We start from the raw sequence: 26,070 nt of genomic DNA, 5'->3' as shown, positions 1-26,070 counted from the left end.
TATATTTTATGTTACACATATTCCCCATTTTATCTTTTGTTAATGGCAGAAATTTATGTAAACCAACATGGATACAACTTCAGTAGAACGGACGATAACACTGGTTACAACCTGGGACATTTTTAATGCTGCTTATATCCAGCTGCATCAGGATACTATTAGGCTAAGGTCCCATGTAGTGGCTGTAGTAAAAAAAAGTGCTGTGGGAAAAACTGTTACGGCAAAGTGTTTTTTCCCCATCACTTTTCACAGAAAGGCCGCACAGGTTTCCTCTGCAGACTTTTTGTTTCCATTATACCTATAGGGAAATCACCAGCATTTCCATAGGTATTATTGACATGCTACAAATCCCATCCACACATGGTGGGAAAGTATGCACAGAGGACATGCTGCGATTTCTAAAACTGTTGCAGTTTGCTAGATAGAAAAAGTAACTTTGCTGCCCGTAGTGACCAGTCAATGTGTAACATCCTTTTTTTTCCAAGGTGGTTTCAGTAAATGCTCTCTACAAGAAATTTTTCTGTTCCATAGTTGCCATTGTAAGGCTAAGGCCTCCATGTTGCAGAACGTGAAAACACTGTGGAAAAAACACAGTGGAAACGAATTAGTTTTTTTTTCTGCAGCGTTTTTCATTGTATTTTTGCCGTTTTTCTCTGTGGTTTTTCCTCCATTATTAAAGGGATTCTATCATTAGAATCCCATTTTTTCTTCCTAACACGTAGCCTTTCTTAAGGCTATTCCTATATGTTAGGGAGAAAAAATGGGATTCTAATGATAGAATCCCTTTAAATCTGTAAGGAAAATGTAAGAATTTACACAGGTAAAACTGACAAGCTGAATTTTTCAAAAATGCACGTGTTTTTGAAAAACATAGTTTTCCACAGCGTTCTTTTTCCGGCAATGTCTGGATGGGATTAGGCCAGAATCTCCTTCACTTTGTTAGTATTATAAAAGTAGCATTTTTTCTGCTACATTTCTGCAATGTGAGGCCTTAGCCAAGACATCTTTACCTGGTTGGTTAAGTTATGAATCGAGTAATATTTCTCCAGATCAATTATCTTCCAGCTAACAAGCTGTATTATAAACACCTTCCCAATTTACCAAAGTGATATCCCTCATCTTCAGATTTCATTAACACTTTTCTTCTGTGTGACAGCAGCTTGTCTTGAATTTTTGTTATTTTAAGTGAAAAGTGATTAACACATTGAAAGATTTGTAGCGCTCCACAATGTCACCAAGGGGAACCGTCACTGCTAAGATATTACGTAGGTGCAAGAGTAACAACATTCTCAACACCTTCTAAAACTGTTAGGAATTGGGATAATAGAAAAAAACAACAAAACAAAATGAACAGATTAAATTAAAGAGAACCTGTACTCAAAATGCTACAGTTAGGATTTAGAGCTGGTTACGCCCCCCTGCTAGGACACATCTCACACTCCTGCTGCCACCACCATTATTTCCTGTTGTGCTGGTATCATGTACACTGCCTGCGCTAAAGTAAGATATGACACTCGACCAAAGACATAGAAACATGCTGCTTGTACTTAGTTCTTGAATAAGTTCTTGACTCTTTGTACTAGAGAGTACCAATTGCTTGGTAGCCATGTACAAACTTAAATTAATGACGTTTTAACAAGACATAGGAAACTTTGGTAACTATATATGCAAAATCCCCTTCACTCCAAAGACAACAGTAAAAAAAATTGTCTGAAATTGCTGATTTCAGTGGGGTCTCCAAACTCTCCCTTAATAGATGATGTAAGAATGGCACATGCTGCATTTCAATGCCTGATCCTTTTATTCTCCCTGGATTGATATTGATACAAATATGATTTTCTGCTGAACCGAATATTCGCATACAGGGGAGTCGGGAGGAATAGTTGACAAATGAGCAAGCATTCGGTGCACAGTTTTTGAAAGTGTATGGGAACCTTAAGGGTAAGTTCAGACTCAGTTTTTTGGTCCGGAACCTGAGGCCGCCTCAGATTCCAGACCGAAAACATGGGTAGCTGCGACTGAAAGCCGATGCACTGCACCGGCATCCAGTTGTGTACTCCGCTCCGGATTAGGCCCAATGAATAGGCCTAGTCGGGAGTGTCTTCAGGCTGAATCACGAAGCGAAACGGCCTGAAGAATGAGCATCTTGCTTCTTTTTCCAGGAGCTGGAAAAAAACGGCTCCCTGAAAAAGGACCTAAGCAGCTCCCATTGTGCCGTTTTTTTTTGGTCAGGATTTTAAGACGGATACGGCCTCAAAATCCTGACCAAAAATCCCCGTAAGAACTTACCCTAAGAGTTCACCCACAAAGCGGGATAACAGAACCATTTTGTATAATGGTGTGATAAACCTGCCATATAGGTATCATATTCCTCTTATTTTAGCTTTACTTTTAGGAATAGAAATATCTCTGTACACACAAAGTCTAATGGAATGAACTCAGGGTCATACTTAGTCATATCTAGCAGTTATCCTAAACTTCACATGGACGAGTTTTTTTTAGTTCTTCTTTTATTAGTATATACGTGTTATGTTGAGGTAGATCAACTAAATGCAAAAAAAGAAATGGATCAGAAACATGTGTATTGTTAAAAATAGTCATTGGTGGTCTGACTTCTGAGAAAGTGACTTATTCGCCAACTATGTAAGTATAGAATGTCATGGGTTGATTAGTGACACCGTGACTGTTGGATGAAATGATCTATTCGTCATCACATACAACTGATGTTGCGCTTTCCTTGTAAAGTTAGAGCACGGGAACATCTAACCACAATAATAAGCCTCTGAGATGAGTGCTCTCAGTCTTTAGGTATACTGTAAATCTAGTCTTGTTCCCATATTCTTCTAGGCTGGGTTCATACTGAGCTTTTTTGCATACAAAAAAAGCCTTCTGAAAAAACAACCCCCTTAAAAGGCACATCTGTAAAACACTCATATATTATTATAGACTCCAGTAAACATATGGCTGCCTAGTTTTAGGTTCTCAGAAAGAGATGAAAAAATGACTTGCAAAATGTTGTAAAATGCTCCTGGGAGTGGACTTAGTGGTAGTGAGATATATTTTAGAATATCCTTTTTTTTTTTAAGTAATATTTTGCAATATGGGGCCTCAGCCTAAAGGTGTGCAAAAGTAGCTCAATGGGCAAGTCTGGTCTTACAATCTGCGGTTTTTGCAATTTCATTGATTCACATGTAAAAAAAACACAAGATCAGCTCAAGGCTATTAGCAAGACATGGCTGTCACATCAGTGTGGCTGTGTCCGGTTCTACAGTTTAGCCTTATTTACGTGAATGACATGTAGTAGCTTTCCAGAGGCCATGATGATCTAGTAAGCACCATGACCCTCTCATCCATTTTTCGTAATCTGTAAGGTTCTGGGCAACCATTCACCGTCCATCCTAAGTGTAGACTATCAGCTTGATCCCAGTAGGTCGCTGTAAACATAAATTGTCATGTTGCACGCTGAGGGTGAGTACATTTGTAGTTCAGTATGTGTGACATCTGTAAAGGTGCTCATGTAGTAGCAGTATGTGTAAGTTGTTTGTAGCTTGTAGTACTTTACTGGGGATAAAAATAGCAACCTTCAGAACATCACATGGTCTATTTGGTTATATTCAGAATGTTTTTGCATGTAATATGGGAAGTGGTTTAATTTTTTTTTCCACAGGATACCTCTTTTTGTATTTTATGATTTTCTGCCCACACATCTTGCTAGAGTTTCTGCGACTTGTGGTCAGACAGGCAGCGTTCTTTGATACCCGTCACTATCACTACTTAGGACTTACATTTCAAATTTAGAAGTCAGGGTTATGTTTGATTTATTGTTGTGTAGTAAAGCATGGTGCTTGAATTAACTTCTGCTTATTAGCCTTATATAACATGGTATCGCATGCTGCTTTACTGTTATTGCAGCTAGAGCGGACACTAGTACAACGCATGTAAGGAATTCAATTAGTTATAACAAGAATATAGACATTTTTTTCTTTTAAGCCACTTTTTAAGAATACTTTATAGTAATTCATTATGTAGTTTTTCTGTGTTTTGATATTTCTTATTGACTGAACTTATATCAATGCTAAGCATAAAAATGGGGTTACCTTAGCTATAATCCTTTTATTTTCTGACTAGTATATATTAGCATATAGCTAAAAAAGGAGGATTAAATAGTGTAGCAGACTATTCCATTCAATAGCAATACTGCAATAGCAGTAAAATTATATACTTTGTATGTTTCTGTATAAGACTAGGTTCACATCTGTATTGGAGTCTCTGTAGGAAATTCTGTTGCAGATTCCGCCTGAATGTCCAGCAAGGAGGAATTTTCCCATGTGGACCCAAAAGATGGAGACCCTAGTGCTAGTGTGAACCTAGGATTAGTGTGACCCTATAGATGAAAGACACCACTGTGATTGGTCACTATGGGCAACTAAGATAGTTTTCCTTTTAGACAGTTTAATAAATCTGCCCCATTCGGTGGTTTTTGACACCTCTGTCTCCAAACAATTACAATATAGAGGAAACTCTTCCATCATACACACTGAATGTGTGCTTAGAACTATAATGGGTTTGATGTATCTTGATATGTACTTTTGCCATTAGTTTGGCATACTTACTGTATGTTTGGGAGGTATTTATCAACTTACCTTTTATTTCACTGTATATTCCTTTTAACACAAAGAGAATCCATACAAAATATAATGTGTGTACTGTGTATTTTTTTTTACGATGGGGATCAATACAATATACAAGGTATGTTTGCCAGATAGTTGCATACATCAGGGTTTTACATATTGAGAGGCATTGCGGTAGTCATATACTAACAACGTGTTGACAACTGTAAACTTGTCAGGGAAGTGCAGACAGCAGTTCCCCAGTGCGTAGATGAACCCTGGGGAGAAGGGGGCACAAGCGACAGTGAGCCCTAAGCTGAAGCTCACCACTGTCCCTTCCTCTTGCCTGGCCCTATCCTACGCAATAGGCGGCAACTTGGAGACAATCCCTACCTATATACGTGGCACACAAAACGCAGACAAGACAATAACAACAAAGGGAGGTCAGCTAGCCAGGGGTCAGTAACAGTCGAGCAATGAAGTGTCAAAATCAGAGTCCAAAGAATAGTCAATAGGGAAAGCCCAAGAATCAGAATTTAAGTAATAACAGTGAGAGAAAAATCCAGTATGCACAAGGCAATAGCAAGCACCAGTGTGAATGTGAGCCAAGACTAAATAGGGAGGAAGAACCCGCCCTGGACCTGACAGGAAGGCAGGTTGTCAATCACAGAGCAAGACTAAGTTTGACTAATAGAGGAGCAGAGAGAAATAAAGGTGAAGGAGATGAGTGTGGTGGGAAATCAATTAACAAGGTGAAGGAATAGGACAGTGTTCAGACAATGCAAAACAAACCCAAAAGAAGAAATCACAGCCGAACACGTCTCCTGCGCCGCAGCATGCAGCCGGATGATGACGCCAAAGCCCGGACAGGCAAAGATGTTACAAAACTAATAAAGTTTTGCCAAAAGTGCTTTTTTATTTATATTGTTTAGCTGTGTCCTATATCAATGTAATATTTATAGAAGATGCCAAATAGTCCAACTTATTTCTGAACAAGCATGGACAGAGTTTAATTAGTCTAATCCTCTTGTTTCGCATAGATATTGGTACCATAACTACCTGTATTACTCTATCCATTAATATGTATATTAATTTATCCCCATTTTTAGGCCTCTCTATGAATGTTCGATTGTTTTGAACTCAGGGCTGTGGCCTGGCCCCTGAGAGTTGTCTCTTCTAAGCCACTTCTTTCTTGTCTTGATGGTGTGCTTAGGGTCTTTGGAAAGTGAAGCTTTGGCCCAGCCTGAAGTCCATAGAATCCTTCTGTACCTCTGGTCCTTTTAGCTTTTCCTCATCCCTGGCCAGTCTCCCTTTCCCAGCTGCTGGAAAACAACCCAGCATGATGCTGCCTCCACCAGTGGCTGGTTTCCTTTGGATATGCACTTAGAATTTAGGCCAGAAAATCCAAAATTGGTTTCATCGAACCAAATCGTTTTTTGGTTTTTTTTTGTAATTGCTGTAGATGACAAGCAGTATACACTGCCATTGCGCACTTGGTTAAGTGTAATATTGTTCTAATTAGATTTAGAATTAGCATTAGCTTTTTGTACTTGGTATTTGCTAATATCATTCTAAGTACACCATCCCTTCCCATGCCGGAGAGAATAATTTTCTGTATTCTGCTTCCAATCTTTCACCTCCCGGTAATACTTGGGCAGATCACAAATAGATTAGTTGTGACATCACTTAACAGGTAGCTCTTCATAGCAATGTGACAGATGCTCGGTAAAATTGTGTAACACAGTGTTTGTATGTTTGGTTACCATGGTATAAAGCTGTGAAGTTAACATTTCTCATGGGGTGAGCCTTATATGTGTCATATAGCTAAGATAATAAGGTTCTCAGGGAAGTTGAAGAGAAAGCACTACAGCAGCCATGATATGGGTCTAGGAAAGGATATGGCTTCGTTATTATAGCATGTTGGGAAGTAGATGAAAAGGTTTATTTCCCCTGGTGTCTCATAAGCCCAAGTGACCCAGGCCATATTATACAGATCACATATCTAGCTTTATTAATTTTAGAAGAATAGTTACCAATAACATACTGATACTTGTGCTGATATGACGCCTAATAGGCTTGTTTAGTAATAATGTTTGCGTTTGGTAACAAATCAATGAACTTTTCACATGTTGTTCTCATCCCAGCACAGAGAAACTGAAGAGACCCTAGATTATAGTAATGTCACTTTCACCATGACATAACTTTGGGTTTGTGTTTGCCTGAGAGAGCTAGATATTGGACAGATAGGTTTCTAGTATGCCTATGTTTAAGCCAATTTAAGGCATGGGTCATACCGAAATTGTTCGACCCAAACGAATCAGAGACTCAAGCCGCCAAACCTGAAACAAAATGGATTTTGAGGGGTTCACCTATCTCTAATAGTGACATAAAATGTTTTTTAACTTTTGAATTTTTTAAATGCTGAGTGAGCACTGTAAAACCAAAAAAACCCCAGTGTAATTGCATTGCTTTTCCCCATTCCCCGTAAGACAAATAGTCCTTTTACATTTTCTTAACAAATTGTACGGAACACTTAATGGTGCTATTAGAAAATACATCATTTCCCGTAACCCCCCCCCCCTCCCCCCCAAAAAAAAAAAAAAAAACCTACTGCAGCTATGTTAATGGAAAAAGTTATGGCAGGTGAAAGAGGAGGATGAAAAAAAATCCAGAATCGGCCTTTGCTGGGAAGAATACTTTATTTTTCACTGCATTCAAAGATGTAGCAGCCTATGCCTTTCAATACAGGTTGCAAGTTATTAGGTTTTTTTTATTATAGATGTTAAAGGACAACATGTGCAACTGGAATCTTATCTCCACATAAGGGATTAGGGATCATTTCTTGGTTTACATGCTAAATGAGCCAAAGACACAAATTAGGGAAATATGTAAATAAAAAAATCAATTCACCCTAATTCACTATAGATATTCCTAAACTCCCTTATATATTGAGCAAGTATTTGGCATCATGAAGGGAAAATAACATTTGTACTATTAACAAAGGAAAACAATTACCAGGAAAAACAAGCCATGTTCTAGCTTTCTGGCCAGCTGCTAAAGGGATGGATTACAACATTGGGCTCCTCTGCTGCAGTTTGCTAAAAATCTGCACATTCTCTAGATAAGATTGGAAAAGGCTGAGTTCAGGACATTTGGAATGTGTATTAAGGCTGTTTTCCTTTTTCATTGAACTCTTCAGACCGCCTGGGGAGAGCTAAAGTGCACAAAAATGGAGGAATCTCCCGGCATTTTGGGATTGTAAAGATAAAAACGAATCCCTCGTAATAATTCCAAACTTCTGAAATGTCCTGCATAGACTGAATCCAGATGAGTTTCCTGGAAAGTCTTATGATGTTTCAAAGGGAGTATGGATCTGTAGCCAAAACATATGTTTTCTTATATGTTAAAATGCCGATTCGGAGTACTGTTTACATGTACTGGTTAGTGAAACATTATCAATGCCTGCTTGTTTTCATTTTTGATAACACAACATATGTTAAGTGTTATGGATTGCGACCAACCCTCAAAACATTGTCTTACTTCCAGCTTGGCATTTTTGACCAGATATTCGCATAGCTGGAATTACACTTTCAGTGGCAGGATATTATTATTAAGGGTACTGAAGCAGAAAAAAGGCCTACAAATGTTGCCTCATGAGAAATCCTAAAAGTGCCAGAATCTTCTGCAAGATGTATTGCAGTATGAAGGAACCATAAGGCTGAAGCCCCATGTTGCGGAAGCAGAACTTTTTTAGTTGCAGATTTTTTGCGGTTGCGACTAAACATGGAATGGGAAATATATAGGAGGCTCTTATATTTCTCCCTTCTGCTCAATCCACTCTTGGCTTTGGTTCAAAAACCGCAGCAAAATCTGCAGCAAAAAAGCTGCGTTTCTGCAATGTGGGGCCTCAGTTTAAGGCTGATGCCCCATCCACGCATTGCAGATAAAAATCTTCTGCGGAAAAGCTGCAGCATGTCAATTATACCTGTGGAAACGCTGGCATTTTCTGCATAGGTATAAGGGCTAGTTCACACAGAGTTTTTGACAGCGGTTTTTGACAGCAGATTTTCATGCGGAATCCACTTCCAAAAACGGCTCCCATTGACTTCAAAGGGAGTCAGTAGCTTGTTTTTTCTTCCTCCTTCTTCCCGCTGACTCAGCCGTGGCGTTCGTGGCACAAGACTCCCTCCCAATTAGGCCCATCATTCGGGCCTAATTTGGAGCGGAATGCCAAGACGGGATGCCGGTGCACTGCATTGGCATTACGTCACGGCTAATGCAATAAAAAACGCTGCAAAAAATGCCGTCCCTTTTTTTGCCCCCACAGCATTTTTTGCTGCGTTTCGTTATATGGGACCTTAGCCTTAGGCTTGCAGGACTTTTGAACCTTGACAACTTTTTACCTGATATTTGCAAAGAATACTGCAATAGCTTTTAATATACAGATAAACGTATCATTGACAGTAAGTACATGCGTATTGTAGTTCATCTGGAATTTATGGTTATCATGTAACAGAGAGATTCCTTATTATAAATCATTACTCTTTTTGTCTTCATAGGTTACTACTTGCTTTTGTGAACGGAAATTCAAGAGGATACAGTTTGGCCACTTAAGAAATAGTCATTCTCACAGAAGATATATCAGGTATTGTTTTTCTGCTCTTCCTACATCTACTGGTGATCATTGCTGTAGACTATAGGGAAAAGACTGGTACGCAAAAGAGTAAAATAATTTCCCATAGCAAACAATTAGATTCCATTACTCAATTCAAAGGCCATTGGAGATAAAATCGTCAACATTGGGTTTGTATTTAACACAGGATTGTATAACAGAAGTTTCACCTACTTTTTGTGTGACTTTTTTCACTCCTTGTTGCATTTTTCTTTTTTTAATTGAATGTGATATTTTGTTGTGTGACAGTCACATTAACATCCTATGTGAATAGAGAAATGATTCACAAGATTTATCATTAAATAACAAAAAAAAACCTCTTACTGACTACTAGAAAATGTTGCCCGGGAGTTGACATGAGACAGTTGTGTAAGGGCCCATTCCCACGGAGTAACGTTGCGCTCATTCTGACACGTAAACAAGTGTCAGAGTGAGCGCTTCAAAACAGAATCCCATTGACTTCAATGGGTTCTGTCTTACGTGCGTTACACATTGAAATCAATGGGAGGCTTTTTAACCCATTGATTTCAATGTGTTACGTGCGTTAAACGGAACTCATTGAAGTAAATGGGATTCTGTTTTGAAGCACTCACTCTGACACTTGTTTATGTGTCAGAATGAGCGCAGCGTTACTCTGTGGGAATGGGCCCTTACTGTGTATTCCTGCAGTATATCCTGTATCCCCATGACACCCATCAGTATGTATTGTGAAGAAGCCCCCAAGCAATATATATATTAACTCACCTCCATACCTCCCAACTGTCCCGATTTCCGCGGGACAGTCACGATTTGGGTGACATGTCCCGCGGTCCCGGTTGGAGGGAGGTATGTCCCAATTTCAACTCAGATCTGCGTCCAGAGGACGCAGATCTGAGTTGAACACATATGCGGTTGAAGGAAGGAGCTGACGTGTCATCACATGTGTCACATCGCGTCTGCAAGCCAGTAGCCGGCGGCAGCGGCGAAGCGAGGAGCTCACACAGGTCAGCTCCTCGCTTCAGCCGCATATGTGTCAGCGAGAGAGGCGCGCAGCGGCGAAGCGAGGAGCTGACATGTGTCAGCTCCTTCCTTCAACCGCATATGTGTCAGCAAGAGAGGCGCGCAGAAAGCGGCGAGGGAGCGGAGGAGAAGGTATGTGTAATGTGGAGGTGGAACGTGAAACTGGGGGCAGATGAAGGAGAGGACGGCATGACACTGGGGACAGAGATGGAGGGACATGAATCTGGGGGCAGAGATGGAGGGACATCAATCTGGGGTAGAGATGTGGAGACATGAATCTGGGGGCAGAGATGGGGGACATGAATCTGGGGTAGAGATGTGGAGACATGAATCTGGGGGCAGAGATAGAGGGGACATGAATCTGGGGGCAGAGATGGAGGGGACATGAAACTGGGGGCAGAGATGGAGGGGACATGAAACTGGGGGCAGAGATGGAGGGGACATTAATCTGGGGGCAGAGATGGAGGGGACATGAAACTGGTGGCAGATGAAGGGTGTATATGAAACTGGGGGAGAGATAGAGGGGGGACATATAATTTACGGGTGACTTTAGGAGGATTATACTGTGTGCGAGCACATGAAAAATTAACGAGTGGGCGGAGCCAAAACAAGTGGGCGGGGCTAAATTTGCCGCACATTTTGTCCCTCTTTCGGTTCTTCAAAAGTTGGGAGGTATGCTCACCTCCACTGTTGTAGCTGTATAATTTGTTTCATTCTAGAAACAAATTTTAAACTCTGGGCAGCTGTGTCATGTGACACCATTCTGGCCCCCAGCTCAGAGCTTTCCTTTTCTGTGTAGACAGGATGTCGGTTTTCCCTCTGTGGGTGATTTCCTGTGAACTTACATCTACTTATGTCAAATTTGAACCGGCAGCTGTTTGGTGCTTTCACTACCCTTGTTTCTGTTTATCTCACCCGCATGCGTATAGCAATGCTTAAGATATAATTTTTCCCAGAAATGCAGCGATAATGTTTGGTCCATAAGGAAACAGGAATGCAATATCTAGGTAGGTGATACAATGATTAGTGACATTAGAACTTTATTTGCACTGCCTGTCTCTGCTGTCTATGAGTGCTGTGTGCGGAATCTCCAGTGTATTCTATGAGACGCAGTTTCATACTGCTATCCTATCTTCTAGGGATAAACTTGTGTATGTCAAGTAGGAGACAGAGGAGACACAATGAAACTCCAGCTAATAAAAGTACACATAAGACTGGATTGTAAGTTGAGTTTTATTAGTTTACTGATGTCTATAGGATTTAGAATAGTAAGTGTAGTGTAATGAGACACCCTCTGCCTCAGAAAAAAACAAAAAATAGGGGAAAGGGAACTTTAGGCCATAGGAGTGTATATATGTCTGAATTACAGAAACCATACCTGAGTAATTGAGGAGCAAAGATGGCGGCCGATCCATATATGGAACATCAACTTAAGGACAATGCTAAATTTATGTTTACCAGAGTTTATTAGGGAATTCCTGTTAGAAATATAAAGTAGCACTACACATTAAACTTCACACAATACAAATGTGACGTGAGAAAGTGTTATGTGATGATAGATGTGATCTCTAATTCATATGGTTAATATTTAGGCTTGCATTCTTTAGTTATATATAGCTGGAGATGTCGCTTGTAATTCATCTGTCTGTAACACATATATGCTATATACATACATGTCTACTTTTTCAGTATAAGAAACAAGAAAGAGAAGGAAGTGACATGAATTTCAAACTTATTAACAGCAGCATAGCAATCCTACAGAAAATAAAAACAGGAGATTCTAACACCTCCGAAGTTTATCTTCCTGTTGCCAAAGTGGCACAAACTAATGAAAATAGAAGTCAGGAAGGGATTTATTTAGTACCAGAGTCCTGTGGTCTGTTCTAGCTGAACACTCTGTCTCCTCACCTAGGGTACTGTACTTCACCTAATAAAACATCCAGGAAAGACAATTTTGCTGAAGACCATAATGCCCTTCATTCTTTAGCTGGGGAATTGCCCAATGTGACTGGTATTCACTGCTTGTTTTGGGATTCTGGACCAGGTGACTTCCAGTAGGAATATATTGAGGTTGGAATATGAAGTTGAACTTCTACTTATAGACTTTGATTTGTGGTGGAAGTTACAAGGTTGAAATGTTGAACGTTCAATTCTTGCCCTTTGATCATGTTCATCATTTCTGGACTTAGCTCCCAGAGAAAGCATACAGCTCTTTAGTCCCTTGCTTTAATGTGTTCCTATTAAAACAAGCAAAGTTACTTCTACCTTTCATTGGCATTTATGACGTGGCGGCTGCTGACAGGAACAAGCCTCCTTCTACCTTTGTGGTTTATTTTAACATTCATAAATAAGAAAAATTACAGTAATGCACAAAATTATAAAAATATCCAATTTACGACCTTCCCTAATGACATCCTGATGGTCACCTAATAGCTGTGGCTTGGCATCCAATATACGGCTGCTATAAGGCCATTTTCATGTATTCCTTGACTGCTACATGTGCACAAATTGTATAGTACTACCTCAATTAACGAAATATACGGATTGGAATAAAGGCCTGTACAATATTTTGCACATATTTTAAATGTTATCTAATCTTTTATTATCTTTTTGGCTTTCAATCAGCTCTGCTTGGCGCTCCAGAGAGAGTTGAGCAAGCAGTGTACATAGCGTTAGAAACTATATGGGCCCATTTGTTTTAGTGATTGGTGAGAGTGTCCTTACATGGAATTACTGCAGTCTAAACTTCTGGCATGTAACTATGAAAGTTTTATACACATTTTGTCACTCTTTTATCTACATTCAGGTTGCAAAGTGCAGCAAAAACAATGCTGCAGAAAAAACCACGGCGGACGCGCATATTGATTTTTTCCACAGCATTTTTCATTGGATTTTCATAGTTATTGTTGTTACATGTATAAGGAAATGTACATTTTTCCAATTTACCTTCTGTATCAATTCCTACTAGTTTCCTGGATCTCTGCTTGCTGTCAGGCCTGGTTCACATCAGAAGTGAAAGCACACGGACCCTATAGACTATAATGGGGTCTGTGTGCTTTCTGTACGGTCTCCGCACGAGTCATGCGGACAAGAAAGTAGATCGTGTGGAGACTGTGCAGAAAGCACACGGACCCCATTATAGTCTATGGGGACCGTTTGCTTTAACTCCACACCACTTGCCAATGCGTTTGGTAGTCCGTTCGGGAGGGTCCCCATGCGGACTCCCCTAAACGGATTACTGACGCAGATGTGAACCAGGCCTTAGTCTACTTACCTCCAGTAGATAAGTATGTGATGTACACAGGTGCACAGCTTGTTACCAAGCACATCTCTGATTACAACGTTTCCGTAGATCTAATTGACATGCTGCGATTTTCAAAACCACAATGGTTTTTTCAGCAAAGTGGGCATGGGATTCGCATGAATCTCATCCACTTTGCAAGTACTGTACAATGCCGAGATTTTTCCAGCGGGCAAATCGCAGCGTTTCCGGCCCGTGGGTCCCCAGCCTAAGGGTGCATTCAGACTACGTAACGCCGGGCGTGTATGAGAGCCGTACACGCCGGCATTACGGCAGACTGCCGAACACTTCCCATTCACTTCAATGGGAGCGCTCGTAACAGCGGCGTTTACGAGCGCTCCCATTGAAGTGAATGGGAAGTGTTCGGCAGTCTGCCGTAATGCCGGCGTGTACGGCTCTCATACACGCCCGGCGTTACGTAGTCTGAATGCACCCTAAGGCTGTGTTCACACAGAGTTTTTTGGTTAGGAATTTGGTCAGAAAACTTACTCAAATTCCTCCTCCTAAAAACGCCTCACCATAGGACTGTATAGTGAGGCGTTTTTTGGAGCAGGAATTTGAGTCAGTTTCCTGACCAAATTCCTAACCAAAAAACTCTGTGTGAACGCAGCCTTCTTCTTTAATTAAAACACAACTGACCTAATCAGGTGATTCTTTTTACCATGCAACTCTTGATTTAAATAATGGAGTTTCAAGCCCGAAACGTTATCCGTTACAACCCCATCAGGTGAACCAGATACATCTTTGATCTACTTTCCGACCTACATATTGTTTGCGCTACATATTCCTCTCCTGTGAAAACACAATTTTAGACACATTCTACATATTGTTTTACTCAAATAACAGGATTTTCAGTTGTTATAGAGATGTTCACTTGAGAATAAAAGGAGAAACTTAAAAGCTTATCATTAATTTCCAGTCAAGAACAAGACATTTAAGAGTTCACCGCTTGGCATGTTAGAACAAGGGCAGACCTGTTTCATTAATGCCATCATATATACTGAATTAAAGGCATGAATAAGGGCTTATCTCCAAAACACATAAAGTGTGCATGGAAAAATAATTCTCAATAAATGCTGCTGCACCTTTAAACAGCTGATGTGTGGGGGTACAATATAGTGACCAGCTAGTACAGTGTGATAGAGGGCTTTGCTCACATGGGCTTACAATCCATATAGGAAGGTGGTGTGATGGTAGCAGGGTTATTGAAAGGTTTTATGCTGAGTCTTCAGTGTCCTGTTGAAGTCCTGCAACCCAAACACCGCCCCCAACCCCATCCCCAAGCAGCACTATCCTTCAAGACTTTTTAAAGTGTGGCTGGGGCATGGGGGGAGGGGGGTGCATCGCCAGCAACTAATTCACTTATGTGGAGTAAATGACGACAGAAATCTACACCAGCCATGAGCACAGCCCAGCAGAGAATGCACTTGATTTAGGTGCTTCATCATCAATCTAGTGAATCATTTGTAGGTGTCATCAAGACCAACCAAGGCCTAAGTCCCCAAAATTACGATCTTACATGGTTGTAGCATTTACCAAAAATTGTGCACATTGTACTGTCTTACCATTTTTAGAATTACGCTAGGTTCACACCTGTGGTTAAGTTTCAATACTGGGAGTCCACTTGGAGACCCCCCGAATGGAAACCTAATCCACTTAAAAAAGTAGTTACCTTTGGAACCCCATAGACTGTAATGGGGTCTGCCCGGTTACTGCCAGAAAAGGGCAGAAAATGCGGAGAGAAAAGCACTGCTTGCAGGACTTTTCTCTCCTCATTTTTAAAGCAGAATGAGGAATGGAATCTGCAGGCTGAAACCGGGCGCAGGTGTGAAGCTAGCCTTAAGCTAGCCGCTCCGAATTAAGCCCACTGAGTGGGCCTAGTTCGGAAGAGGATGTGTTTTCAGAATGAATCGCGAGGCGAAATGACCTAAAGAACGAGCACCATGTTGTCAGTATTGTTAAAAATTCATCATGGAGATCCCTCTTAAGAGCTCTCATGAGGAAGGTATTATACCAAGTTAATAGCCTGCCTGGATAATAATTGAAGGTAGACTTGGTAAAGGAAAGATAATGATAATCACTTGAAGAGTTTTATTTTTGTTTATATTTATTTAGCATCTGAGGAAGGGCTGGTGGTCCAAAACGATATGCTTATCTTAATGACATATGTGGACAATTAAATTAAAGCACAACTTCATTGCAGTCATTTGGAGTGCCCCATTTTCTTCATATGCTCTATGAACTCATTACCTTTTTTTTTTTTTTTTCTAAAAAAAAAAAAAACCTCATTACCTTTTTAAAGTGTGTTTCCATCTGACTGTTAGGGCCCGTTCCCAAGGAATTATGCGCCGCTCATTCTGACATTCTGGCTTAATCCAGAGCGGAGTGCGCGGCTGGATGCTGATGCAGTGCATCGGCTTTCAGCCGCGGCTGCCTGGCTTTTGTACCGGAACCTGAGGCGGCCTCCGCCTCAGGTTCTGGTCCAAAAGAACCGGTGTGAACTTACGGCTGCGTTCACACGGAGTAACGCGCCGCTCATTCTGACACGTAAACACGTGTCAGAGTGAGCGCTTCAAAACAGAATCCCATTGACTTCAATGGGTTCCGTTTAACGCGCGTAACACATTGGAATCAATGCATTAAAAAGCCGCGTGTAAGACGGAACCCATTGAAAGCAATAGGTAAAAAATCCTCCCATTGAGTTCAATGGGTAGCGCGCGTAAGACCGAACCCATTGAAGTCAATGGGATTATGTTTTACAGCGCTCAGACTGACACGTGTCAGAATGAGCGGCGCGTTACTCCGTGTGAACGCAGCCGTAAGTTCACACCGGGTCTTTTGGACCAGAACCTGAGGCGGAGGCTGCCTCAGGTTCCGGTACAAAAGCCAGGCAGCCGCGGCTGAAAGCCGGTGCACTGCCTCAGCATTCAGCCGCGCACTCCGCTCTGGATTAAGCCCAATGAATGGACCTAGTTCGGAGGATGGTGTGTCTTCAGGCCGAATCGCGAGGCGAAATGGCCTGAAGAATGAGCACCTTGCTTCTTTTTCTGGGAGGCGGAACAAGCCGGAAAAAACTCCTGAGCAGCTCTCATTGATTTCAGTGGGAGCCGTCTTTTTGGTCAGGATTATGAGGCGGATACGGCCTCAAAATCCTGACCAAAAATCTCCGTCTGAACTTACCCTAAAGCTAAGGCCCCACGGAATGTCCTTCAGCAATAAAGCCCTTTGGGAAAAACAGCAGCGGCAATGCATCTCGATTCTTCCTGCAGCATTTTAGACAGAAAGTTTGTGGAGTTTTCGTCAGGGGATTTTCTGTTACAATTGGGAAAACCACCGACATTTCCGTTGGTATAATTGACATGTTGCAATTTCCAAAACCGCGCTAGAATGCCATCTACTTTGCCCTTACTGTAAAACACCATGTCTCACAGCGCTTTTCACAGAAAGCTGGCATTTTGTTGGCATCTCCGCAGGTATAATTGACATGCTGTGATTTCCACAACGGTTTTGGAAATTGCAGCGTGTCCACAGTGTGTATTTTTTCGCAAGGTGTGAATGGGACTTGCTAGAATCCCATACACCTTGCTGTGATGCTAAAACACCACAGATTTTTTGCAGTGTTTCCACTGTGGCCAAATTGCAGCGTTTTCGTCACATGGGGCCTAGGGTTAAGGCTCTATGTAGCGAGTCACAGACAAAAAGTGCTGCGCTGCGCTTTTCACAGACAGTCCACAGAGTTTTCCTATGTGGACTTTCTTCTGTGATAAAATCACAGCATTTCACCATTCCTCTGCTGATTAGGCTTTCCTGGCTTTCCTCTGCTGATTAGGCCCAGATGAATAGATCTGATCAGCAGATTCCTCCATGTGAACTTAAGCTGGGTTCACTCTAGCATCAGTGTCCGACAGCTAGTGTCCGACGCTAATGTCCGTGCAAGATTTTAGCATCGGACACTAGCTGTGTCCGTTTACAATATGCATTATTTTAAATGGGATATCCTGTAGTGTCCTTTACTGTCCGTGTGTGTCCTTACATGTAGGATTTAGCTGTCCGCTTGATTATAATCGGACATCTTTGTAAACGGACACTTAAGGACACACGCGGACAGTAAAGGACACTACATGATATCCCAGTTAAAATAAGGCAAATTGTAAATGGACACAGCTAGTGTCCGATGCTAAAATCTTGCGCGGACATTAGCATCGGACACTAGCTGTCGGACACGGACACTAGTGTGAACCCAGCCTTACGCTTGGGCAGCTCTATAGCATGACTGCTGAGGCCAGTAAATGTTTGTGGTGGTCATGTGATGTCATTGCCACAGGACTAGATAGCACTACAGTGACAGGGCTGGAGTGGTGGGACTTATTTCTTTTATTGAATAGCTTTCCATGCTCATAGCCCATTTAAACAAATCCCTGACAAACCTTTTAAAGAAAATATAAGGAGGAAATATTTTATGAAAATATTGATTTTTGTTAATTTAAAAAGAGCCCTGCTCCTTCTCTGAAGGGTCTGACAGTATGTTGAGAATATCTTCTTATACCCCCCGCCATCCACACTTACAAGCCATGCAAAGATGCAAAGAATAGAGAACCTGTGCAGGGGGCTCTTCGACAGCCGGGTTACTGGAGGCAGGTTCAGCAGACAGAACTATATTTCTACTTGCTTCATGATGTCTGGCAATGGAGTCCCCATAGAGGGCTTCATACAAACTATGGAAGCCACTTACTTGGTGCTGTTACACTCAGGAACATACAGTATATAGTGAAATAGGAACAGACCCTCTTTAAAGTGAACGTAACCTCCACATTTGGATTGGACATATTAAGAACTTTACACCTTTTTGTGAACTGTGTAGGAATTTAACTCCTGCATTTATGCACTGTCACCATCATTTTCAAGTTCACGCAGCCTGCCAGCAACCTGAAGATCTTTGAAGTCTTTACCAGATGGCAGTTCTTAGTCTGAAAGTAAAGCCTTATAGAGTTTCAGCGGTTGAATAGCTTGAATGATGAAGTATACTATTCCACTATTTTTGCCAGAAAATATGCACAATGTGTGGTTTGATGAGTCTGAGACTGCACCGTGAGGATCTGAATACTGAAGGCTGTATCATGGCTGTAACATGGGAAGGAGTTTGAAGAGATCAATGATCAGAAGAGAAAACACGGCACCAGTTAAACAAGTTGTTTTTCCACTTGTGGCACAATTTAGCTATGATCCTGGTGAATTTTACTCCTTTGCAAGGCTTGAACTTTATTGACTGTGGTCCAAGAAAGACAGCTGAGTAATTTGCAGGAAGCAATCTTTTCCTAGAAGTATGCAGTTCCAAATCCGTACAAATTCTCCAACCACTGAGACACTAGAGCTGGGCAAGCAGATCTTGTCTAAAAGACTCCAGTAAGTGTATAGAAAACAAGCTTGTTGAACTCGGCAATGAGAAATTCATTTGAGCTTCCAGAAAGTAAATGCACAGGCTGGAGAAGCAGCGCTGCAGTGCTAAGCCCAGTTTGTCAGTCACTTCACAGGCAGCTGTTTCCTGACATTTCTGTAAAATGTTGTGGAAAAAGTAATGAAGGTGGTACAGTAATGGTTTCAAGCTTGGTTTGTGGAAAATATGACACTGTTTCCATCAGCAATTAAGAATGAACAGGGCTGTTTTTTTTCCTCTAGTGGGAGCAGCATGTAGTTGATGCACACAGGAAGGAGAAGAGACAGCAGAGACGTGGGGTTGCGTTAGGTCAGCAGTACAGCTATGTGTAAGGCGTAATGTACACTGTGGACACATGGAGACAATGAGCCCATGTTTCCATGAAAGGGACAGGCTACCGCTTCCTTCCAAGTTAAACAGGAGAAGCCCCTTTTTGGCATCTCTACCCACAAGATATTATCATAGAGCTTCCCCTGCTATTTCCTGCTGGTACAAAATGACACGCAGTAGCAGCTGTGGAGGAGGACAAAACAGCTTTACCCGCCATCTTTTATAACTGCAATGCAGGAGACAGGAGACGATCAGAATCTACATTCATCTATTTTATGACTTCTGAAAAATAAAAATAACACAGCCTTTGTCTTTCAAATGAGATCAATTCTTCATTTTATTTCTAATAATACAAAAAGTAAAACTTCATAAATAATAGGTATAATAAATAGAGATGAGCGAACACTAAAATGTTCGAGGTTCGAAATTCGATTCGAACAGCCGCTCACTGTTCGAGTGTTCGAATGGGTTTCGAACCCCATTATAGTCTATGGGGAACATAAACTCGTTAAGGGGGAAACCCAAATTCGTGTCTGGAGGGTCACCAAGTCCACTATGACACCCCAGGAAATGATACCAACACCCTGGAATGACACTGGGACAGCAGGGGAAGCATGTCTGGGGGCATAAAAGTCACTTTATTTCATGGAAATCCCTGTCAGTTTGCGATTTTCGCAAGCTAACTTTTCCCCATAGAAATGCATTGGCCAGTGCTGATTGGCCAGAGTACGGAACTCGACCAATCAGCGCTGGCTCTGCTGGAGGAGGCGGAGTCTAAGATAGCTCCACACCAGTCTCCATTCAGGTCCGACCTTAGACTCCGCCTCCTCCGGCAGAGCCAGCGCTGATTGGCCGAAGGCTGGCCAATGCATTCCTATGCGAATGCAGACTTAGCAGTGCTGAGTCAGTTTTGCTCAACTACACATCTGATGCACACTCGGCACTGCTACATCAGATGTAGCAATCTGATGTAGCAGAGCCGAGGGTGCACTAGAACCCCTGTGCAAACTCAGTTCACGCTAATAGAATGCATTGGCCAGCGCTGATTGGCCAATGCATTCTATTAGCCCGATGAAGTAGAGCTGAATGTGTGTGCTAAGCACACACATTCAGCACTGCTTCATCAAGCCAATACAATGCATTAGCCAGTGCTGATTGGCCAGAGTACGGAATTCGGCCAATCAGCGCTGGCCAATGCATTCTATTAGCCCGATGAAGTAGAGCTGAATGTGTGTGCTAAGCACACACATTCAGCACTGCTTCATCAAGCCAATACAATGCATTAGCCAGTGCTGATTGGCCAGAGTACGGAATTCGGCCAATCAGCGCTGGCTCTGCTGGAGGAGGCGGAGTCTAAGATCGCTCCACACCAGTCTCCATTCAGGTCCGACCTTAGACTCCGCCTCCTCCGGCAGAGCCAGCGCTGATTGGCCAAAGGCTGGCCAATGCATTCCTATGCGAATGCAGACTTAGCAGTGCTGAGTCAGTTTTGCTCAACTACACATCTGATGCACACTCGGCACTGCTACATCAGATGTAGCAATCTGATGTAGCAGAGCCGAGGGTGCACTAGAACCCCTGTGCAAACTCAGTTCACGCTAATAGAATGCATTGGCCAGCGCTGATTGGCCAATGCATTCTATTAGCCCGATGAAGTAGAGCTGAATGTGTGTGCTAAGCACACACATTCAGCACTGCTTCATCAAGCCAATACAATGCATTAGCCAGTGCTGATTGGCCAGAGTACGGAATTCGGCCAATCAGCGCTGGCCAATGCATTCTATTAGCCCGATGAAGTAGAGCTGAATGTGTGTGCTAAGCACACACATTCAGCACTGCTTCATCAAGCCAATACAATGCATTAGCCAGTGCTGATTGGCCAGAGTACGGAATTCGGCCAATCAGCGCTGGCTCTGCTGGAGGAGGCGGAGTCTAAGATCGCTCCACACCAGTCTCCATTCAGGTCCGACCTTAGACTCCGCCTCCTCCGGCAGAGCCAGCGCTGATTGGCCGAAGGCTGGCCAATGCATTCCTATGCGAATGCAGACTTAGCAGTGCTGAGTCAGTTTTGCTCAACTACACATCTGATGCACACTCGGCACTGCTACATCAGATGTAGCAATCTGATGTAGCAGAGCCGAGGGTGCACTAGAACCCCTGTGCAAACTCAGTTCACGCTAATAGAATGCATTGGCCAGCGCTGATTGGCCAATGCATTCTATTAGCCCGATGAAGTAGAGCTGAATGTGTGTGCTAAGCACACACATTCAGCACTGCTTCATCAAGCCAATACAATGCATTAGCCAGTGCTGATTGGCCAGAGTACGGAATTCGGCCAATCAGCGCTGGCCAATGCATTCTATTAGCCCGATGAAGTAGAGCTGAATGTGTGTGCTAAGCACACACATTCAGCACTGCTTCATCAAGCCAATACAATGCATTAGCCAGTGCTGATTGGCCAGAGTACGGAATTCGGCCAATCAGCGCTGGCTCTGCTGGAGGAGGCGGAGTCTAAGGTCGGACCTGAATGGAGACTGGTGTGGAGCGATCTTAGACTCCGCCTCCTCCAGCAGAGCCAGCGCTGATTGGCCGAATTCCGTACTCTGGCCAATCAGCACTGGCTAATGCATTGTATTGGCGTGATGAAGCAGTGCTGAATGTGTGTGCTTAGCACACACATTCAGCTCTACTTCATCGGGCTAATAGAATGCATTGGCCAGCGCTGATTGGCCGAATTCCGTACTCTGGCCAATCAGTGCTGGCCAATGCATTCTATTAGCTTGATGAAGCAGAGTGTGCACAAGGGTTCAAGCGCACCCTCGGCTCTGATGTAGCAGAGCCGAGGCTGCACAAGGGTTCAAGCGCACCCTCGGCTCTGATGTAGGAGAGCCGAGGGTGCACTTGAACCCTTGTGCAGCCTCGGCTCTGCTACATCAGAGCCGAGGGTGCGCTTGAACCCTTGTGCACACTCTGCTTCATCAAGCTAATAGAATGCATTGGCCAGCGCTGATTGGCCAATGTATTCTATTAGCCTGATGAAGTAGAGCTGAATGTGTGTGCTAAGCACACACATTCAGCTCTACTTCATCGGGCTAATAGAATGCATTGGCCAGCGCTGATTGGCCAGAGTACGGAACTCGACCAATCAGCGCTGGCTCTGCTGGAGGAGGCGGAGTCTAAGATCGCTCCACACCAGTCTCCATTCAGGTCCGACCTTAGACTCCGCCTCCTCCAGCAGAGCCAGCGCTGATTGGCCGAATTCCGTACTCTGGCCAATCAGCACTGGCTAATGCATTGTATTGGCGTGATGAAGCAGTGCTGAATGTGTGTGCTTAGCACACACATTCAGCTCTACTTCATCGGGCTAATAGAATGCATTGGCCAATCAGCGCTGGCCAATGCATTCTATTAGCGTGAACTGAGTTTGCACAGGGGTTCTAGTGCACCCTCGGCTCTGCTACATCAGATTGCTACATCTGATGTAGCAGTGCCGAGTGTGCATCAGATGTGTAGTTGAGCAAAACTGACTCAGCACTGCTAAGTCTCTGCATTCGCATAGGAATGCATTGGCCAGCCTTCGGCCAATCAGCGCTGGCTCTGCCGGAGGAGGCGGAGTCTAAGGTCGGACCTGAATGGAGACTGGTGTGGAGCGATCTTAGACTCCGCCTCCTCCAGCAGAGCCAGCGCTGATTGGTCGAGTTCCGTACTCTGGCCAATCAGCGCTGGCCAATGCATTCTATTAGCCCGATGAAGTAGAGCTGAATGTGTGTGCTTAGCACACACATTCAGCTCTACTTCATCAGGCTAATAGAATACATTGGCCAATCAGCGCTGGCCAATGCATTCTATTAGCTTGATGAAGCAGAGTGTGCACAAGGGTTCAAGCGCACCCTCGGCTCTGATGTAGCAGAGCTGAGGGTGCACAAGGGTTCAAGTGCACCCTCGGCTCTCCTACATCAGAGCCGAGGGTGCGCTTGAACCCTTGTGCAGCCTCGGCTCTGCTACATCAGAGCCGAGGGTGCGCTTGAACCCTTGTGCACACTCTGCTTCATCAAGCTAATAGAATGCATTGGCCAGCGCTGATTGGCCAATGTATTCTATTAGCCTGATGAAGTAGAGCTGAATGTGTGTGCTAAGCACACACATTCAGCTCTACTTCATCGGGCTAATAGAATGCATTGGCCAGCGCTGATTGGCCAGAGTACGGAACTCGACCAATCAGCGCTGGCTCTGCTGGAGGAGGCGGAGTCTAAGATCGCTCCACACCAGTCTCCATTCAGGTCCGACCTTAGACTCCGCCTCCTCCAGCAGAGCCAGCGCTGATTGGCCGAATTCCGTACTCTGGCCAATCAGCACTGGCTAATGCATTGTATTGGCGTGATGAAGCAGTGCTGAATGTGTGTGCTTAGCACACACATTCAGCTCTACTTCATCGGGCTAATAGAATGCATTGGCCAATCAGCGCTGGCCAATGCATTCTATTAGCGTGAACTGAGTTTGCACAGGGGTTCTAGTGCACCCTCGGCTCTGCTACATCAGATTGCTACATCTGATGTAGCAGTGCCGAGTGTGCATCAGATGTGTAGTTGAGCAAAACTGACTCAGCACTGCTAAGTCTCTGCATTCGCATAGGAATGCATTGGCCAGCCTTCGGCCAGTCAGCGCTGGCTCTGCCGGAGGAGGCGGAGTCTAAGGTCGGACCTGAATGGAGACTGGTGTGGAGCGATCTTAGACTCCGCCTCCTCCAGCAGAGCCAGCGCTGATTGGTCGAGTTCCGTACTCTGGCCAATCAGCCCTGGCCAATGCATTCTATTAGCCCGATGAAGTAGAGCTGAATGTGTGTGCTTAGCACACACATTCAGCTCTACTTCATCAGGCTAATAGAATACATTGGCCAATCAGCGCTGGCCAATGCATTCTATTAGCTTGATGAAGCAGAGTGTGCACAAGGGTTCAAGCGCACCCTCGGCTCTGATGTAGCAGAGCTGAGGGTGCACAAGGGTTCAAGTGCACCCTCGGCTCTCCTACATCAGAGCCGAGGGTGCGCTTGAACCCTTGTGCAGCCTCGGCTCTGCTACATCAGAGCCGAGGGTGCGCTTGAACCCTTGTGCACACTCTGCTTCATCAAGCTAATAGAATGCATTGGCCAGCACTGATTGGCCAGAGTACGGAATTCGGCCAATCAGCGCTGGCCAATGCATCCCTATGGGAAAAAGTTTATCTCACAAAAATCACAATTACACACCCGATAGAGCCCCAAAAAGTTATTTTTAATAACATTCCCCCCTAAATAAAGGTTATCCCTAGCTATCCCTGCCTGTACAGCTATCCCTGTCTCATAGTCACAAAGTTCACATTCTCATATGACCCGGATTTGAAATCCACTATTCGTCTAAAATGGAGGTCACCTGATTTCGGCAGCCAATGACTTTTTCCAATTTTTTTCAATGCCCCCAGTGTCGTAGTTCCTGTCCCACCTCCCCTGCGCTGTTATTGGTGCAAAAAAGGCGCCAGGGAAGGTGGGAGGGGAATCGAATTTTGGCGCACTTTACCACGTGGTGTTCGATTCGATTCGAACATGGCGAACACCCTGATATCCGATCGAACATGTGTTCGATAGAACACTGTTCGCTCATCTCTAATAATAAATCTTTTACCTCATACATTATATATATATATATATATATATATATATATATATAGTCATTTATATTATTATTACAAATTATTACGATATGTGTATAGCAGTAACACTTTTACTCCTACATTTGGGGTTGGAGCACAATTTTTGACATTTGTTGTTTATTAAAGATCAGTCTACCGGGGCCAACAATCTTTCATGCCTGTCACTATAATGTACTAATATACATAATCTATAGAACTCTTAGAATGGTATCATGTCCATTGGTGACATAGGCATGTGCATCCTTGATTTCTATTTTCCAGGTCAACCTATAGTCTATTGTCTACCTTGAAAAGTAACATTTGTTTAGAGGGCTCCTCAATAGTAAGCTTATTCCATAGTTCTTTGGACCCTGGTTATGGAACTATGGAGGAATTTGACAGCAAGTGTCCAATTTTCATACAGTGCCACCATAAATGAAATGAAGCAGTAGGCAGCACCCATTAAAATCAAGGGTGAGGCCGGCCCCCACATGGTGTAAATACCGCAGCAAAAACCACAGCGTTTTAAAGTCACTGCAAAGTGGATGGAATTTTTCCCGCAGTGTTCTTTTTTTTCTGCTCGCACTATGGGGTAACATTTTTTCAGCAGACTTAGTTTCCACTCTTAGAGTCCGCTAGCAGAAAAAAAACTTCCTTCAGGCAGATTCCAAAAACCAACGGAGTTAATGGGAGATGGAAAATCCACGTGGAATTGGCAAAAATCCACGTGGAATTGGCAAATTTCCTAATTCCTTAAGCGGATTTTTTCCATGCCAAAAAACTCCTTGTTAATGAACCCTTATATTTTTCTATTCACGTAGTCCGTATAAGGGCTTGAATAAGAATAATAAGAATAAGGAAGCCACAAAGAAACATGGGGGCAGCCATTTTTTTTTCCAAGATGGCACCACCCATGCAACCTAAATGCTAAACTGACTGTGGCATGTAAATGGCTAAAAGGATTGGTTCTGGCACTGCTTGCAGTTGTTACCGGCAAGTGCCTACTGTATATACTGGCAGGCTCCTGAGCCCTCTTCATATCCCCTGCCCGATATTATGA

At 43.2% G+C, this 26,070-nt stretch overlaps 1 protein-coding gene across 3 annotated transcripts in view; it reads left to right on the top strand.

Annotated features, from left to right (window-relative positions):
* HIVEP2 (HIVEP zinc finger 2) overlaps positions 1-26,070 on the top strand; it is a 167,079-nt gene that overhangs the window by 89,120 nt on the left and 51,889 nt on the right. For all 3 annotated transcript variants that reach the window (XM_075267867.1, XM_075267866.1, XM_075267868.1), the window contains one exon: positions 9,170-9,255. The gene's annotated coding sequence lies outside the window, so the exon portion shown is untranslated. The remainder of the gene's footprint in view (positions 1-9,169; positions 9,256-26,070) is intronic.

This window comes from Leptodactylus fuscus, chromosome 3, assembly GCF_031893055.1.
Source record: "Leptodactylus fuscus isolate aLepFus1 chromosome 3, aLepFus1.hap2, whole genome shotgun sequence".
Lineage (NCBI taxonomy): Eukaryota > Metazoa > Chordata > Amphibia > Anura > Leptodactylidae > Leptodactylus > Leptodactylus fuscus.
Note: the sequence above shows the minus strand (reverse complement) of the source record. Positions and strands in the feature narration are given on the sequence as shown.